This window comes from Capricornis sumatraensis, chromosome 1 (assembly GCF_032405125.1).
Source record: "Capricornis sumatraensis isolate serow.1 chromosome 1, serow.2, whole genome shotgun sequence".
In the NCBI taxonomy this organism is placed as follows: Eukaryota; Metazoa; Chordata; class Mammalia; order Artiodactyla; family Bovidae; genus Capricornis; species Capricornis sumatraensis.
Window position 1 is genome coordinate 29,744,509 of NC_091069.1, and position 20,844 is coordinate 29,765,352.

A 20,844-nucleotide genomic window follows, 5' to 3' on the forward strand; every position below is an offset into this window, starting at 1 on the left:
TTTACTCTCTTCCTTCTATTTCACACCCTTTGGACTTAACAAAGGAAATGACAAAAATATTGAAAAAAGGGGCTATGGTACACATTTTTAAAAAAATGCTCTTCTACAGAGAGGAGTAAATCCGACTCTGTTGTCTTTCAATTCAGGATAGTTCCTCCATTCGAGGTAACTACGGTCGAATGGCCACCGCACAGTTCACATGGGACAATGTCACCATGTCGTAGTGACATAGTGAAGGTTTACAATTCAAGACTCAAGACTGAGATAACCATGGGTACATTTAGGAATGGGTCTAAAAGGGTGGGTGGGCTTCTGTGACCTCTCGGAAGCCATAGGCAGAGTGGGAGCCAAGGGTGGAAGCTCCCTGAGGGCCCAGGAAGAAAGAAGCAAGAGAACAGGTGACAGGGCATTGATGGGGAGGGACAAAGACGAAGCTGACAGGTTCTCTCATTCAGATGCACCATGAGGACCTACTGTGTCAGAACAGTGCCCAAGGCCACCGAGACTTGGCTTTTACAGTAACGTGTTAAATGGGAGAGCTAATAAATGCATGCTGCCTGAAGTCTACCTGAGAATTTCTGCCTTTGTTACTCCTCTATCCTGAATTGGTTTCCACTGACAAGCAGCCCCCTCAATGGGCAAGCAGTAGAGCAAGATGGCTTTAGCACGGGGTTGTTCTCTGATACTAGACATTCTACAGATATTTCATTAATAAATCCATTTTTGGATTTTTTTTTGTATGTGCGGGATACACAGTATGCCTAAGACTCATTCAAAGATGGTCTCATTTCCATTCTGCCTTTCCTGATGAAGAAACTGATGAGGAAGCTATAGTAACTCCTAGTGACTACTCAGCGAACATTGGACACAGATAGATCTAAGTTTCCTTCAGGCATTATGGATCTTCTTCAGTTCATCCCCAAGAATGTTTATATACGTTTCTGTTCTACCAGATTTAGTTTTCGTTTTCATTTTTCTTGCTTGATCTCAAGTCTATACGCCCACTTCTGGCCAGGAATAAACTCCCTTCTCTGAGAAGGGAACATTAGTGTGTGTGCGGGGGTGGGGGGCAGTCGGTGGGAATGGAAATAATCATCCTCCCTGCTACCCCTCCTCAACCTTTTGTGAATCCATGGCCAAGGCTTCTGGGGGAGAAATTAGTCACCCAAACCCATTCTGCTTCTACAGCCACAATATTAGCTGCGGGAAACAGTACTTTAAAAATCTAGTAAGTTCTGGCATCAGATCATTCTATTACTGAGAGAAAGAAAAACCATTGGTGCCCCAAATCATTATGGCAACAATAACTATGATAGGTCCTAGAGTCACATGTGTTTTCAAACATGTCAGAAGTGCTACAGGCTGCAACAAGACTAGCATTTCGACGTGACTTTCAAAAATACACAGTAACATTTATCAGGGGAGGGGGAAACTCACTTGAAGTTCTAGAAGTTTATAAATGTAGCGTGACATGGTAGTAAAGGCTTATCTGTTCTTATCTCTCCTGTTAAAGTAGAGATGCTTAAATATTTCTATTACATTCTGCACCAAAAAGTGGGTAGTGGGAGGTGTGTGTCATAAATAACACCACTTCGCAAATCCCCTCAGATCTGCCTACAGCTTTAGAAGTTCTTGCCGCCCAGGTCTGCGCTCCCACCCAGGATAAATCACTGCAAAGCGCCATGTCCCCAATGGGGGGTTGTTAATTAGTTTTAAAGGCTCCTGCAGTTCCTCTAGTGCTTCAAGGAGTACACAAACCCAGCATTCTACAAAAATACCTTTTTTTTATGGTCAGCCCAGGCTGAGATTTTATGAGCTTCCCATGGTTGTATGAAAGTTAAGCTATATGCAAATGTGCAAAGCGAAGGCTGTTAAAATTGACTGGGATAAATGCTTTGTTTATCTTGCAGCTGGAATGCAGCAGAAATCCACCTACACGGAAGGGGGAAAAGGCAAAGCACTCCGCGCATTGAGCTGCAAGCACTAGGGCAAGATGGCCCTGTCCTGCACCTCCAGATGCAGCCCACAGTGCACCCAGCCCAATTGTGGTGTTGCCGTCTATATTCCTAGAGAGGACAATTTTGGCATAAATAGGACAGGGAGTCTGAGAACTTTGGCATGGTAGAACTGGTCTGCCGCTTAGAGAAAAGGAGTCCTTTCCTTTCCTACCAAATGACACACATGGAAAATGAGATCCACAAGAGTCAGCCTCAAATACAGTCCTGACTGCCTCCCTTGCCACATGATAGAACCAGCAAAGACCCTCGTGCTCCTGTGCTTGCGCTCAGTCCCTCAGTCGTGTCTGACTCTTTGTGACCCCATGGACTGTGGTCCACAAGGTTCTTCGGTCCATGGACCTTTTCAGGCAAGAATACTGGAGTGAGTTGCCATGTCCTCTTCCAGGGGATCTTCCTGACCCAAGGATCGAAACAGCGTCTCCTGCCTTCTCAGGTGAATTCTTTACCAATGAGCCACCCAGATTGATTATATTCGAAACATATGGGATTTGATTCACAGTTGAACAAATATTCACTAGTCATCTGTTTGGGACAAGGGACTGTGTTCTGAACACTGGAAGCTCTGAATAATCTTACCTTTCAAAGAATTTATACATCAACTTTTCATCTTGTTGTGATAAAAGCTACTCCTTGTGAGGCATATCATCTTTCTTCCACATCTCAGTAAGATAACACTCAACATTCTCCAGAAGGTAGGATGCTAATATTATAATAGCAAATATACAGTGAGGGTCTTCTCCATGCCCAGTGCTGGGATAAGAAATATACAAGCTGTTGCTGCTGCTAAGTCGCTTCAGTCATGTACGACTCTATGCAACCCCATAGATGGCAGCCCACCAGGCTCCCCCATCCCTGGGATTCTCCAGGCAAGAACACTGGAGTGGGTTGCCATTTCCTTCTCCAATGCATGAAAGTGAAAATTGAAAGTGAGGTCACTCAGTCATGACCGACTCGTCGCGACCCCATGGACTGCAGCCTACCAGGTTCCTCCATCCATGTGATTTTCCAGGCAAGAGTACTGGAGTGGGTTGCCATTACTTTCTCTGGAAACATAGAAGGGATATCATTCAATCCTCTTCCTACCAGCAATCACCACCCCTGCCAAACAACAACAACAAAATTTGAAACTGGTACAAGGATTACCTCTCTCATTTTAGAAAGTTCCCCTGAAGCACAGTGAGTTTAACTGCCTGGTCAGGTGGGTGGTAGAATATATTGAACTCCTATTTTCTGACCCATCAGAACTCCTTGTGTCCACATACTACCTCCCATAGTAAGTTACACACTTGTGTATCAACTAAAGAAATTTCTTGATCTGAATCACAAAATTGGTAGCAGTGGCTATGATTTAGTCAAGTAAAACAGTTCTGATACCTGGAAGTATAGTAGGATTCGAGACTTTTTAAAACATAAAAGAGCTACTCAAGTGAATATACAGACATTAAGACAGCTAAAACATACATGGCTAAATGCCAAAACACCAGCTAAGATTCACTTTTGAGCCTACAGGTGAGATAACACATACTATTTGATATATATACTTCCATTTGTTCTTACCTGATTTATAGCCACCCTGCCTCTAGCCTTCATTCTCTTTGGTCAATTCTCCTAAATGCTCCTATTCCCTTTATGGTTATCTGGCATTTATGAAACCTCCAAATGAACCCTTTTTCTTGTATTTATGGTTATGGAATTTATCTCCTTAGGGAATATCAGAGAACTTAGAGAACTCAGTGCTTCCAGGTGACACACAAAAAAATGTATCCCCATATTTCTGCAATTACCTCGAATAGTTTTCCCTTTGCATCCCCTTGCTATAGATACGTGGCCAGCCATTGTCCCATTGTATCTTCCTACTCTGCCTGGATATTACAACTGGTTTATCAGTCTTACCTGACAGTTTTGTATTGCTCTTTTAAGATAATAGAATCAAGATGTTCAGAGCAACCCAATGATTTTTTTTTTTATTATTAAACAAACAAGAGGACTTTTACAACTTTACTTTAGGTACACAACATGTTTAAAAACCTCTTTTTAAAAATTCAGATGGTTATCAGGATGATTAAATCAAATCTAAGGGAGGGAAAGCAGAGCCTCTTAAGGTCTGGCTGGGGTGATGCTGAGCATAATCAACAGATGGATATTTATTGAGCTGGCTCCCTAGGAACTGAGGGAGAGTCACAGATGAAGAGAGAAAAGTTACGTATTTAGTAAAAGTGTCTGGAAAAATAGACAATTTTGATAATCAAGTATCACATGACATAGATGTGTGTGATATAGACACATAAAATCCAGATGACTTAAAATGTTACTTTAAACAGTAAAAATGTAACATTCTAAAATCATACATTCACATTTAACTCACCACTGTGGTTACTTGAGGGTGGTAGACTCTTTAAGCTGCAAAAAAAGAGAATTCAGAAGTCAGGAACTCAACTCAGGAATATATTTTAAATATATGATAAAGAAATAATGACATTAATAAGTAATATGCCCTTGAAAATAAAGCACTAACATGATAACAGACAAATGGACTCTGAACATGAACAAATGTCTGAAAAAGAGGAAATATAAATATGCTATAGATAATAAACATGTGAGAGAATGTTTAACTTTGCTAGAAAATAGGAGAGAAGTGCATATTAAAATGCATGCATACTCTATTTGTTATCACATTGTTTCAAGGTTGGTGATAGTGCAGTGAGGCAGGATTTTTTCAAATGTTTCTGTTAGGAGAATAAAATAACACAGTGTTCCTTGTAAATCAATTTGATTCTGTGTTTCAAGATCGTTAAACATTTTCTACTGTTTTACCAAATGATTCTGTTTCTCAGTATGTATTTTAAAGGGAAAAAAAAAACTCTTTAAATGTACAAAAAGATGCTCACGATATAACAGCAAAAAAGAAAATGGAAACACTCAACGTGTCCAATTTAGCAGGTGTGGTCATTCTATTTCCGAATGCTCATTCACAGGAAGGTAACAGCTTATGTTCCCAAAGAATGATTATAGATGAAAAATAAAATGATTGTTTAAATAGCCAATTATGAAAAAAAGCAGGAAAAGGATTAAAAATATACTGCTAGTGATTTGTAATCAAGGAATGAAGACAATTTTTTCTTCTTTTAAGGAGTTAATATTCTTTTTTCTTTTAAGGAGTTAATGGGAGTACTTTGGAGATTTTAGCTATTATGTTACAAACATTTTTTCCATGCAAAGGAAATATAGCAAATGTGCAGACTTGACAAATGTAAAGCAATCTGTTCTGTTAAGAACAAGTTGCTTGTTTGGACTTGACTAAAGTGTTGAATTTAGTTATCTATAGACAGCAATATATATCTCTAACCTGTGATAATTGGATTGTGGGTTTCTATCTCGGACAAGGACAATGCACCATTCAGATGGCTGGGTGAAAGAAGTTGGATGTGCAGGGGCCAAGACCTAATGGCTGATTCATGACTCCCACCTGAGGCTGCACTGCCAAACCAGGGTCACCACAGCTCAAAGGGCAGATTTACAGGAAGCAGAAAAATGCCTCCAGACTCTTTACTGCCACCTGCCAGAAAATAACCTTTGGCTACAGTTATCAGAAAGCTGGCTAAAAAAATGGTCCAGGTTTCAAAATCTGGAGATCTCATTCTTTTAACAGTGTCCAGCTGGCCCATGGGAGCCACTTCCTGGTGGTCCCTGGGAAGCTTTCCTTTAACTTGGTAAATGCAGCTTGGACCTGAGCGAGGGTGCTTCCTAGCTAAGTGTTTCAGCTTTATCCAAGAGAGAGAGAGGAGAAATCCATTCTCGAGCACAGGATTGTGGATGGCTTCCGTATGAACCCATGAGTTCCCACCTGTCAGTTAAGACTGTAGGCTTCCTGCCATCTCCCCATATCTAACACCAAAGTGAACGTGAATAGAATAATTCATCACTCATCTGCCTCTTACTTTAATAGAAAATGCCAGAGTTTTAAAATTAGAGTGAAAGCATGTTCAGTTTCTAACTTTGTAAATAAAAAGAAGAAAGTCAATCAATGTTAACAACTTATTTTCTGGGGTACCATTGGGGTGTTTGCATTCTCTCCCATACATGGATTTGGAAATCAAAGAGTACCAGATGAAAAAGTTTCTTTCGTCTGAATATTCACCTGTTAACACAGATCTCATCTAAAAAAAAAGTATTTGTGAAGATTCTTTCCCTTCTTCCTGTGCTTATTTTTCATGTAAATTACTTGCTAACATTGAGCTTCATTAACTCTAAAATATGTGAGCCTTGTCTTTTTTCCTTTTTTCTGTTTTCAGTGTTCAAAAAGTGTTTCAAAACTTATGAAAAAATTATTTCTAGTGAGACTAAAGTCACAGCATGCAGGTGATTTGAGGCACAGGCATCCACATTCCATCATTCCAAAATTCCATAAAGGTTAGGTGGTTTGGTGGTTAAGTATCCACCTGCCAATGCAGGAGACATAGGAGACGGGTTCTATCCCTGGGCTGGGAAGATCCTCTAGAGGAGGAAATGGCAACACACTCCAATATCCTTGCCAGAAAATTCCCATGGGCAGAGGAGCCTGGCGGGCTATAGCCCACTAGGTCTCAAAGAGCCAGACATGACCGAGCACACAAATGTTATTACACATTTTCCATATAGGTGAAGGAAGCATTTTTCCAATTCCAAAATTTAGTATGATAATATCATTCAGGTATGATTTTTCTTTCCTTTTCAAAGTTTTCTTAATTCTGATTATCCTAGCTACCCCCAAGATACATACAGGAGCACCTATATCTTAATGGTCAGCACAGGTAGCAATATTTTTCTGTAGCATGGATGGAAGATGGTATCAGCATGGCTCTAGGGGGCCCCACACAAGTTAGATGGTACTGATGTTAGGGAAATTGGGGGAAGCAGAAACTACAGAATCCGGAAGATGCTAAGACTGCTATCTTATCCAAACTGGCAACCCTTAGTCTTCTCTAACTTAACCCTCATCTGCCACTACCCTCTCTCCACACATATACTGATCCTTATGACCTGCAAAGTCTCTGATGGTGTAGGGCTTTACCTCAACCTTTGGGACTAGCTCTGGCTCCTATTGTCTGCTCATTAACCTGCATTCTTTGGACTAAATTTCAACTCTCTTCATGACTTTCCCTCTTCCAGCCTACATCATTTCCAGTTACTCTCTAACACAAACTCTCACCATAAGCTATATAGAATCTCCACTGATTTCAAATGAGAGAGTCCCCTACTTTAGGTTCCAGAAAGCTGAGCATGACATAGCAGTTCACCAGAGGAGACAGATGCGAAGGCACACGTACTGAGTTAGTTCATCCTGCTTGTGTTCAGTCACACCTGACTCTCTGCGACCCCACGGACTATATGCCACTAGGCTCCTCTGTCCATGGGATTTCCCATGCAAGAATGCTGGAGTGGGCTGTCATTTGCTTCTCCACTGAATTAGATTGCACATGCTCTGAAGAGAACCTTTAACTTTTAGAGACTTTAACACTAACCTAAAATACAACTTCATTCTTGATACTTCACAGATTTGAATCCCATAGTGTGGATCTGTTGAGGAGTACTGCTCCATTTTGCTTTCAACTGGTAAAGGATTGAAGCAACAACAATTCACTAAGTACCTGCAATGTCTCACTCAGCTAAGTAGTTATTTATGTATTTAATACTCACAGTGAGTTGGTGAGTCAAAGCAATAATTACTCTCACTTTAGAGATAAGAAAGCTGTGTACCAACAAGCTTAAGTGATCTATCCAAGGACAAACAACCGGTAAGTGAACATGATTCAAAGTTAGATCTGGCTGACTTTTGTTTGTCAAGGCAAACTTCCTGGAGATGGTTTGGTGTTCAGTTTAAATGAAGATCTGTTTATCATTTACACTTCTGAATATTTGCTTAGTTTATTCTTTTGCTACCCTTGTCATCTGCATACTGTATAAAAGTCAGTTGATTTCAATACTTCAGCACAAATTCACCCTATTTCTCCTTTTTTACGGCACTGGTAAACTTCATGAAGTCAGGAAATAAAACTATGCTGCTGATTATTTAATTATCATCATTATTATTATTAACCTTCAGTGTCTAGCACAATGCTTGGTACATGGATGGTGATCAATATCTCTTAAGGGGATAAATGAGAAGCAGGTGTAGACATGGATATAGAGAATGATCTTGCGGCCATGGCAGTGGCAGGGAAGGAGAGGGTGGGGCGAACTGAGAGTGGCATTGACATAAACACACTGCCATGTGTAAACTACGTGGCCAGTGGGAAGCTGCTGCATAGCACAGGGGGCTCAGCCTGGTGCTCTGTAATGATTTAGAGGGGTGGGTTGGGGCAGGTGGGAGGAAGGCTAAAGAAGGAGGGAATATATATATACACACACACACATATACATACACACACACATAGCTGATTCACTTCATAGTGCAGCATAAACTAACACAACATTTTAAAGCAATTATACTCCAATTTTAAAAATTAATGAATGTAAAAAGTGAGAAGCAAGTCTTAGGCTCTGCTTTGTACCAGTGCTTCATGGGGCCTTAGAGAAGTAGACAAGCCAACTCATCCAGGGACACTGAGCAACTGATCACTCAAGCAAGGCTTTTCTGGATATGTAAGCATCCAAACTAGAGCCAGGTTAAGATAAGTCTCAAGGAGGTGGATTCAGGGGTCTATTCTCAAAAAGCTCAAAATCTGATTCGATTCCATCATTCAGTGCATTTCTTATGGGCTATACCAAGCCACCAGTGATGTAAATAAAGCATTCAGGTTTCTTGCAGAATCGTTACTCCACTATCCTTCATGCAATAATGCAGTACTTTGTAACAAGCTTTATAATGAGGCTATGAATTAAAGTGAAGCATGGCTTTTCTGAGGTACAATATGCATCACAACAGCCTGTATTAACAATTTAAAACCATATAATGTGCTTTATAAGCTAATAAAGTAGCTGCCTCTAAATGATTTATCAAATATGAATAATGCATCCAGAAATAACTTACAGGAACAGGGCCAGCCTCCTCCCCTCCTGTGCTAGCTGGCTTTCTCCACAGATGATACTGAGGATGCTTGGGAGCTGAGATCCTGAGTTCTGCCACCAGTCTCCAGCTCTGCCAGGAAGCCTGCCCAAATTCTCCCCAGAGACTCCCTGCCTTTTCGCCTAGTCCCCATGAATGGTCCAGCCACCTTCCCTGCCTCTTCCTACTTCTGTCTCTCTTTCTAACCCCTTTAGATTCTCCTGTTTAAGGCTTCCTTCATTTGAGCATTTCCCTCATATTTCCTGCTTCATACAAGAGAGGCCAGGGTCTATTGTAGAAAGCTGCCTATAGGAGCAGTGATATACAGGAGATGAAGCAGTCAGTAGGATTCAGCAGTCAGAAGGGGGAACTCTGAGATCTCACAGCCTAGAAAGAGAACAGTTACACATGGTTTTCAGGCTTCTAAGAGATAGTGACATCAGAGTTTAAAGCACCCAGACCCTTACATACTAACTAGACGTGATGCTCAGTACTTCATCTTCTGAACAAGGCACTTGTAAAATTTAACAGTGAGTATTTAAAGACTCAAAAAAATGTTGGGTCTCTGGGCTTTCTCGGGGGAGCAAATGGTGTGGGAGGGCTTGATTCTAGAAATAAATGCTAAAATAAAAAATAGAAGTCAATGCATATATATACAAAACCAAAAACAAATAGGAGTCATTTTCAAGAGAACATTGCTTCTACCTGACAATGAGAACCAGTTAGCTCTTTAGAAACCCACCAGACAGCCTAAACAAACTAAACAGACTTGATTTCTAACTGTCACAAGCACTTGTTGGGAGGGAAAAGGACTCATGGTTGCTATAATCCCCCAGCACAGAAGCACATGGTGAACAAACTCAGAATTGGCTGGGATATTGAGGGAAAAGTCGACTTTCTACAGATGTATGAAATGTATGTGGAGGCTGGAAAAATGGATCAGGAGTCTAGAGAGCCCTAGTCGCAGACTTGCTTGAACCTCCACAAAAACTCATTCCTATAACAAATGCAAAGGGGTAATGTGCGGAGGCCACATGCAGGGTAGAAAGCTGAGAAAAATCCTTTTTTCGCAAGTAGACTGCAGCTTTCCTCTGAAAGTTAGAATGGGGCAGCCAAGGGGATAGAGATCTCTACAGGCACAGAAAGCAGGGGGCAGTGACGGGAATGGAGGACAAAGAGCATTCCCAGCAACCCCGAAGCAGCTTAGTGCTAGTCTGCAAAGTCATGGGAGGTTTTCAACATTCAGAAAGCTGGAAGCTTATCTGTAAAACATAGAGAGGTCTCTGGAATATCTCCAGGGTTCTTATTCCAAGCTGTTCTAAAGGAAAGAATTCTAATATGGCCCTCAGAATTTTGAAACTTAGAGTCAATTACATCAGTTAAACCTACAATCACACCCAGACTGTCAAAAAATTAAACTCAGACCCCTTCTGATTACTATTCACAGCACTGTGCCCAAAAGGTAGAAATAGCCGAAATGTCAATTGGTGGGTTATTGGATAAACAAATAGTCCTATATGCATACAATGGACTATTAACAGTCTTGAAAGGAATTAAGTAGCAGTGCATGCTAGCAGCATGGGGTGATGGCTGTGTGCTTAGTTGGGTCTGACTCTTTGCAACCCCATGGACTGAAACCCGCCAGGCTCCTCTTGGCCATGAACAATTTCAGGCAAGAGTACTGGAGTGGGTTGCCATTCCCTTCTCCAGAGAATCTTCCTGGACCCAGGGATCAAACCTGTGTCTTTTGTGCCTTCCTACTTTGACAGGCAGATTCTTTACTACTGGCCTGCCTGGGAAGCCGCAAAGGGTTAGGGTCAGGTATGGATATACCTCTGAATCACTATGCTAACTGAAAGAAGCCAAACAAAGAAATGCGAGCATTGCATGGTCTCATTTATATGAATTATTCAGAGTAGTTCCTTCTGAATGGTTCAAAGTCCTCCAAGTTAGACCTCAACAGTAGTTCTCAGTTCTCCAGATTTACAAGCTGGATTTAGAAAAGGAAGAGGAACCAGAGATCAAATTGCCAACATCCGTTAGATCATAAAGAAAGCAAGAGAACTTCCAAAGAACATCTATTTCTGCTTTATTGACAACCCCGAAGCCTTTGACTGTGTGGATCACAGCAAGCTGTGGAAAATTCTTAAAGAGATGGGAATACTAGACCACCTGACCTGCCTCCTGAGAAACCTGTATGCAGGTCAAGAAGCAACATTCAGAACCAGACATGGAACAACAGACTGGTTCCAGTTTGGGAAAGGAGTATGTCAAGGCTGTATTTAACTTATATGCAGAGTACATCATGCAAAATGCTGGGCTGGATGAAGCACAAGCTGGAATCAAGATTTCCAGGGAAATATCATTAACCTCAGATACACAGATGACACCACCCTTATGGCAGAAAATGAAGAGGAACTAAAGAACCCCTTGATGAAGGTGAAAGAGGAGAGTGAAAAAGTTGACTTAAAACTCAACATTCAGAAAACAAAGACGATGATATCCAGTCCCATCACTCATAGCAAATAGATGGGGAAACAATGGAAACAGTGATGGACTTTATTTTCTCGGGCTCCAAAATCACTGCGGATGGTGACTGCAGCCATGAAATTAAAAGACACTTGCTTCTTGGAAGAAAAGCTATAACAAACCTAGACAGTATATTTTAAAGCACAGACAGGACTTTGCCAACAAAGGTTCATATAGTAAAAGCTATGGTTTTTCCGATAGTCATGAACAGATGTGAGAGTTGGACTATGGAAGAAGGTTGAACACACACAAAAAAATTGATGCTTTTGAACTGTGGTGTTGGAGAAGACTTTTGAGAGTCCCTTGGATTTCAAGAAGATCAAACCAGTCAATCCTAAAAGAAATAAACCCTGAATATTCACTGGAAGTCCTTCCTTCTTTGGAAGGACTGATGCTGAAGCTGAAGCTCCAATACTTTGGCCACCTGATGTGAAGAGCCAGCTCATCAGAAAAGATATTGATGCTGGGAAAGATTGAAGGCAGGAGGAGAAGGGGACTACAGAGGACCGGATGGTTGGATGGCTTCACTGACTCAAAGGGCATGAGTTTGGGCAAACTCCGGGAGATGGTGAAAGACAGGGAAGCCTGGAATGCTGCAGTCCATGGGGTTGCAAAGAGTCGGACATGACTGAGTGACTGAACAAAAAACAACAATTCAGAATAGATAAATTCATAGAGACAGAACATAGATAGGTGGTTGCAAGAACCTGGGAGAGGGAAGGATGGAGAGAGAAACTGCTTAATGAGTAAGAGACTTTACTGTGGATAGAAAAATTGATTAATGAGTAAAAGGTCTTACTCCGGAGTGACTGAAATGTTTTGAAACTAGATAGAAGTGGCAGTTGAACACCATTGTGAATGTACTGAATGCTTCTGAATTGTTCATTTTAAAGTGGCCAAATTCATGTTATGTGAATTTCACTACAATGTTTAGGAAAAATAAAGTAAACGTGGATAGAATTAAAGGGAAACATAAAGAAATTTTGTATTAGAAATATAAATAAATATGCAATTTCAATAATGCATATAAAACTTAGATGAAACAGTCATTAAGGATAGAGAATGTAGGAATAAACTTCAATAACAACAACAACAAATGATTATCAACCAACTTGACTGGATTGGCGTTTAGAGAACACTGCACTCCATACTGAAAACTACACATTAACTTTAAAGGAACATGTCACATTGATTAAAATAAACTTGAGCCATAGAACACATTCAATGAATATTTTATCACTGAAATAAGCAGAACATATCTTCTGGCTGCAGTACTAAATTTAAAATCAACAATAAGATCATGAAGAAAAAAAAAACCTCTAAATTGTGAGAAATGAAACAATACAACCTTAAGTAAGTTATAAATAAAGCATACATCAGAAAGGAAATTAGAGATTATTTCAAACACAATAATAATGAAAACATAAACTATCAAAATGTATGAAATAAAGCTAAATAGTAATCATGAGTTTCATAGCTTTGTGCGCTCAGATGTTCAGTTGTGTCTGACTGTTTGAGACCCCATAGACTGTAGCACAACAGGCTCCTCTGTCTATGGAACTCTCCCAGCAAGAATACTGGAGTGGGGTGTCTTTTCCTTCTCTAGCAGATCTTCCTGACCCAGGGATCAAATCTGAGTCTCTTATGCCTCATGCATTGGCAGGCAGATTAGTGCCACCTGGGAAATCCAATGTATTTTTAGCTTTAAATGCATATATTAGAAAATAGAAAAGTACAAAATTAGTAGTTAATATTCCAGTGTGTGAAGGTAACAAAATAAGAATAAAATATGTCCAAAAATAAGAAGAAAAACAAATAAAAATAAAATAAAAAATGAATTAAGTAGAAAATGGACAAGTGATATAGAAATCAGCAATTGAAGTTGACTGAAACAAAACTGAAGTTGTTTCTATGAAAAAATTAATAATACTGATAAAAACCCAAGATGACTTATCAAGGAACATAAGACAAAATTCAAATTATCAACATTAGAAATACACATAGATCCTATACACACTAATGATAATAAGCAGATATTATGAATGACTTCATGGCAATAATTTAAAGAGTAAAACATTTCTTCAAAATAAGTGATGTAAGACAAAATTAAAAACTTGAATAGCCTTATATTATTAAAGTAATTAAATCATAATTGAAACTTTTCTCCAGGCCTGGATGGTTTCACTTTGAATTTTATTTAACATTTAAAGAAGAATAACATCAATTCTACACAAGTATTTTTCAGGAAACAGATAAAGAGGGAACAATTTCCAATTAGCCTTATGGGCCAATATAATTCTAACACTGGAAATAAATTTTAAAAAATAATTACTGGCCCATATTTTATGTAATAGATACAATATTCCTTAACTAAATATTAGCCAACTAAATCTTCAAGTATTTAATGAAAGTGATATATTATAGCCAAGTGGGGATTTTGTCAAGAGAGCAAAGCTAATTTAATCTAAAAAAATTAAGCAATATGAGTCATTATATTTACAGAATAAAGGTAAAAAATCATATGTTCATTCTAATAGATGTAAAAAATATTTGACAAAATTAAATATTTATTTATAATTTATGAGAATCTAGAGAAAAATGGAAAACTTCCTTAATATTGATGTTGTATATGTATAAAACAGAGACTTAACATCACATTTGATAATACCAAATTATTGGAAACTTTTAGATAGAAGAATGAAGAAAGTTATTCATTATCATAACTTCTGTTTAATCTTGTACTTTAAGTTCTATGCATTAAAGCAAGAGAAGGAAATGAAATGTACAAATGTGATAAAAAAAGAAAGCTATTATTCTTCAAAGATGACATTTTGTCTGTAGAAACATGAAATCTACAGAAAAGATAATAGGAAATGAGTAAATAAACTTAGTAAAGAATAAAAGATTGTGGGATCATATAAATACATTTGGGTTTTGTCCCTGGTTCCTGACAGAAAGCTCCTAATTCTGCTGGAATTCCCTGGGTGATGTGTCTTTAAAAAAAATTTTTTTTTAATACTTATTTTTCTTTTTTGTGTGGACCATTTCCAAAGTCTTTATTGAATCTGTTACAACATTGCATCTGTTGTTTATGTTCTGGTTTTTGGCCAAGAGTCATGTGGGATCTTCACTCCCCAGCTGGGAATTGAACCTGCACCCTCTGCCTCGGAAGGCGAAATGTTAACCACTGGACTGCCAGGCAAGTCCTGATAAACGCGTCTTTTGTTAAAATGTGGATACTCTTGGCCAGCCCCTAGTTTCCCGATGGGGGTGGTCACCAGAGAAATCAAGCCTTGATTTGAAGCCTGGAACTTTCAGTTCTACTCCTCCAACCTTCAGAAAGGAGAGAAGAACTGGGGATAAGTACAGGCAAGACTACTATGTAGTAATCAAAAAAATTTCTCAGGAGTGTGGGCATGAAGAGGGTTGGTTGGATCGTAGTACAAAGGAATGATCAGATTTGATGGGAATATTTGAAATGTCATGAGTGGTAGTTACACCCATGTAGAAAACTCTCAAAAATAATACAAAGGAACATTTAAGTCCTGTATAAATCATGCCTTAATATGATATTACTTTATCAAAACACAAAAAGAAAGTCACTGTAACAATAAGATGGCAGTCTATCACCACTTATCTTGACCCTCTGGCAAAATTTTCCCGTTAGGTAGAGACGGGGAGGGTAGAGAATACAGAACTTTCTTTAACAAAAATAGTATCAGTCAGCATTTCAAATGATTGCTGTGGCTCGTACAGTAGTAATAACAAACAGATTACTATACTGAGCACTCACTAAGTCTTCATCTTCTTGACACAGCAGAAAGGGGTAGAAACTTGAACAACTGGTAATATCATAGCTTCTAAACAGCGAATCCAAGAACTGAACCTCAGTCTGACTCCAGAGTCCCTGCCTTTAACCACTGCCCTTTTCTGCCTCCTGTAAACTTCTTGTTCCTAACACTGGAAAAATAGGTTTGAAGTCCAACAGAAAAAATGGTAAAAGCAAACCACAGGGATGTAAGCTAAAATACCTGAAGTTTCTTAAACAATTATTCACACTAAGCTCAAATGAGAAAAATGGAATTTCAACAATAATAAATTACCAGGCAACACTCATAAGAACAATACTTGGAAAGGTACCTGATGCCAGCTATTGGTGAAGATGTGGCAAGACAAGAACTCTGGGTCCTCAAGCCATTTTGGAAATTATTCAGAAGGTACTTCATGTAAGTTACTAGGCACATGGCTTATGATTGACCATTTCCATTTCTGAGCACCTAGTTCAAAGAAGTTTGTAAGGGAATGTATACAAAGAAGTTGATTACTATGTGTGTGTATGTCTTTTTGTAAGAAAAAGCTGAGGGATACTCAGTAGGATAATAAATTAGTAATATTATGGACCCAATGAAATACAGAAGGAATGGACATATATAATAAACAGTATAAATTTTAAATATACTTTAAAAAGTAAAGAAATAAAAAGAGATTAAAGTACAATAAAATGCATGGAAATCAAGCTATACAAGGTAAATAACACTACCCAGTATGTGTATTTATAGATATATTCATATATATATATTAAGCACCGAAGAACTGATTGTTTTGAATTGTGGTGCTGGAGAAGACTCTTGAGAGTCCCTTGGACTGAAAATAGATCAAACCAGTCAACCCTAAAGGAAATCAACGCTGAATACACATTAGAAGGACTGATGCTGATGCTGAAGCTCCAGTACTTTGGCCACTTGACTTCAAGAGTCAACATATTGGCAAAGATCCTGCTGCTGGGAAAGACTGAAGGCAAAAGGAGAGAGGGCGGCAGAGGATGAGATGGTTAGGTAGCTTCATAGACTCAATGGACATGAATTTGAGCAAACTCCAGGAGATAGACAAGGACAGGGAAGCCTGGAGTGCAGCACTCCACAGGATCCAAGGAGTCAAGCATGACTTAGTGACTGAACAACAGTGCTTTGACTGGAAATCTATTGACGAGGAAGAGGAACACAGTGATCAGGAACAGGAGAAAAAATGTAAAATATCAGAGCCTTTCTTAAATCAATGATAACAATGCTAGATAAAAATATGATAAACTAAGTGCAAGCTTCTTAATTAAAAAAGGAGACAACTTTCAGATTGAATAAAAGTTATTGATCTCACTACAACAAACAATTTTTTATTTATTTCTATAAAAATACATATAGGACTGCTCTAGAGAGTGAATCATATGCTTCAAAACCATGAGTTCCAAAGTGCATGTGTATGTGTGTGTGTGAGAGAGAGAGAGAGTGTATGCACTCTCATATGTGTATGCTACAGATATGCATTTCTAAAGAAAGGCCCATTATGAGGTGAAATGGAGAGCAACCTGGAAATCTTTGCTGCCCAAACAGAACTGCAGTCCATCCAGTCCCCAGTGATCATTAGTATCAGGGTACCCGCATCTCCACAAAGACTTAGATTACAGGATGTTGAAGTGCATCCAGTGACTTTATGGAAACACCTATGTAGAGAAGGGGGTTAAGCGCTGATCAAATTTCCTTTCTCACTTAAAATGTTGAAGTATAAAGCTCAGTCTCTACAGCAATCTTGTTCTCACTGGTCAAGGACAGAACGCTAGGAGAAGGAATTTTGTCTGCGCTCTGACACTTTTTCCTTGCTGGCTTCTTATGCTGATGAGTCAACTGCAAATAGCATTGCCCCAGCTTTCGACAACAATATAAGCAAAACCATCCAAAGCTTCCCTGGTAGCTCATCTCATGCCCAGACCACAGCATAACGTCATTCAGTTCAGACCTCGCACCTCTGTCTGAGCTCTGACTGGTCTCAGGGTTGGTTTTCTTCCAGATTCCCACGATGATCTGTGCTTTCTAATGGCTGACACCTCACGTTTGAGACTGCTATCCATTTAAGGACAAGCAGCAGTTTTTCCAGTGCATGAAAGAAGAGAGGAATGAACCAAAGAGTGAATGAGTGAGTGAAAGAACACAGTATTTCACGTCCAGTTTTACAACACATGTCAGTCACAAGAAATCTTTTCCACGTGCAGGCTGCCTGAAAACGGCAGAGACCAGAAAGCACGGAACAGAAGCAGCATTAGCTGGTGAATGCCTTCCACAAAACTGGCTGGTTGAGAACACAGCACATTCGTCAAGTTTTGAAAGAAGAAAGAGCTAAATCACCACCTAAAATCTCCAAGTGGAGGCAATAACGGTGTCTTATCAAGAGGAGTGCTCGCTGTTTTTAAGTGGCATTGGAGAGACTGTCTCATATGTTATCCCTATAGTTCATATTGATTCATTCTCTGTAGCTGAATTATCTTTAAAAAATTTATGGTGCATTTTTATGGCGATAGCCAATCATGCATATCATTAGTGTGCATAGCAAGGAGTTGAAGACAAGAGAAGACTGATGGCTTTTCAATTATTGATGTAAATGAATTGCCGAGTGTAGATAGGTTTAAGAAACGCAATAAAGAGCAAAAGTCAAGTCTCTGGCTCCATGTGCACGCACACACGCACACACACAAGCACACTAAACAAACTCATATTTCATCTTAGCAGTAAGTGAAGAAGGCAATTAAGTTACTTAAAATTTCAGACACCTCTGGAAATTTACATCACAAAATGAAATTAAAAAAATAAATCCTCACTGGCATTTTAAAAAAGGAACGAAATGAGAGAATTTAAAATGTACAGAGTATTTCTGAGGTCATCACATCCAACACTGCCCTGCTGGAATCTTAAGACCAGTGTCACCACCTCTGAGCAGATACTGGTTCTGACTAGAGGTGGATGGCCAGTGCTGGTCACAGACTGGAAGCCACTTTGTGTGGGAGCAAGCTCACCAAATTAAGAAACTGATTATTTGTCTACATATTATATGGTTTCACCCTGATTATCTGGGTTTCCCTATGCAAATTATTCTTTATATACATCATTATTTTTTCTATCTAAAATGGAAATAATAGTAGTATTAGTTTATGGGATTGTATTAGAAACTTAAATGATAGCACGTACTGCAAAGTAATCAGCCAATTCTTTAGGTTTAGGTTTATAGTTATGTTGGCAAAATTCATCTCTGTTTCAAGTCCATGGGCACAAACCACACTACAACACTGCCTATCACCCCAAAGCACCACAATGAATCCCTACTCGCAATACTCAGTATAGCCTTCTGTATAACTTAGCAACTTTAACTTCCCTTTAAGCAATTTTGTTTTCCATCACATTCAGTACCATTCTAAAATATAACTCTTCAAGCTGATCATTTTCCATCTATTGTACATCCAGTAGATATTATTAGTTCCTATATCATGAGGAAACTTAGGGCATCAGATCTTACGTATACCAATTTCCTAGGTGCTGTTGCCCTTGTTTAGTTGCTCACTCGTGTCTGACTCTTTTGCAACCCCATGGGCTGGAGCCCACAGGCTCCGCTGTCCATCGTCTTTCACAGGCAAGAATACTGGAGTGGGTTGCCATTTTCTTCTCCAGGGGATCTTCCTGACCCAGGGATCGAATCTGCAGCTCCTGCATTGGCAGGCAGATTCTTTACCACTGAGACACCAGAGAAGCCATTTCTTATGTACTCATTAACAATAAATGTATTTATATCTTTCTCCTTCTAGTTTCAGAGGATCTCTATTCAGGATCAATCAATGATCTTATAGATGTCCTTTGTGCCATCCCTTTCCCAAATCCAAAACCACCTTGAGCTGAAATATTTATCCTGAGCTCTCAAATTTATTCTGATTCCCTCAGTCATTAGGGAATCTCCACCCAGATGTTGTAGAGAAAACCCATATTTAGCATATTTGAAATGAAACACTAATTTCCAACTCCAACCCAAATTCTTATGTTCACATAAGTGAATCTATCTTGATACTCAAGCCATGTACCTCTATGTCATTCTTGAGATTTTCTTTTCCATACAACTGGCATCCAATTGCAAAGTTATGTTAGATTTAATTTTTAAACAATTTCTTGAATCCATTTACCTATCTCCAACCTAATAGACAACTGCCCTAATTAAACCTGTCTCTACTATGAAAACTACTACAATTAACTTATGGCTGGTCTTCTGGACTCCCATCTTGCTACTTTAAAATCTCCCTCCCACACTGAAAGTCATAATTCTAAAGCAGTTACCCAACAGTATTCCAAGGGTAAGCCTTTGATGATCTGGCCCTGCTTACCTCTTAAGCTACATTTCTCTACATTATCCTCTCATGCACCCTGTTGCTGTCAGACAAAGCATCATGCAGTTTCACTTGGCTAACTTTAGTGATTTTGCACCATTCATCTTGCTGTCTCTTTGGCTGACTCCCTCAAGATATGAGCCTCCTGGAATCTTCCTACCCCTCCAGACAGTGTTGGATGCCCCTCTTCTGTGCTTTCATATTACTGTCAACTACAGGTTGTTGTTGTTTTTTTTCTTTTTGTTTCTTTCCCATTGAAGTGTCAGATTTCCCAGGGTAGGAGTGTCCAATGGGTAACTGAAGATGAAGTCATAAAATTCTTTCTAGGAAGGGTGGATCTAAACATCTATCATTATAAACAACAGTTGTATTCATGTGTGCTGGACCATGGGTCTGGATACAATCACCCAGCACATCACAGAAAGGAAAGAGGGTTCTGGGCAGGACCCTGGAGAATACTACCAAGTTCCTTTTATATGTCACCAAGGCCATGAAACAGCAGAAAGAGCAATTTCAGGTACACATGAGATTTCAGGATAAAAAGAAAGCCACAGAGAAAAATGGAGAAGAGGTATAAGGCCAAAAGGGATCTTAATGTGCTGAAGTGAGCTCATGTTTGTGGACCAACAGTTAATCCATAAAGAGAATTATCTGCCTGAAGTTGGTAAGGATGACAAAGTATGAGAAGCAAAATCAAGGACACCGAGGTTTAGTGTGGTATTTAAACTGTACAAATACAGAAGCATCTTATTTGGATGAATTTGTCAGGGAAAGGAAGTGAATAAGAGAAACAAAACAAACCAAAAGTGCCCGTCAGATCAAATAAAGTAACTTACAATTAATAAGATTCACGAAACATCCAAAGGATGAATTTGGCCCTTTTACAAATCCTTTATATCAGATAAAATTGGGTTGAAAAATCACAGAGCATAAAGCTCTAGTGTTAAGGAACCTTTTGTTCTGAGCTCCACCTCACACCACAGCTTTGAGATTCCTTGATTCATTAATACCAATGGGTTTATTTTTATACAGGTTAAATCACCTGTTGTTAGAATGTGGTTCTGGGTCATTACACACTG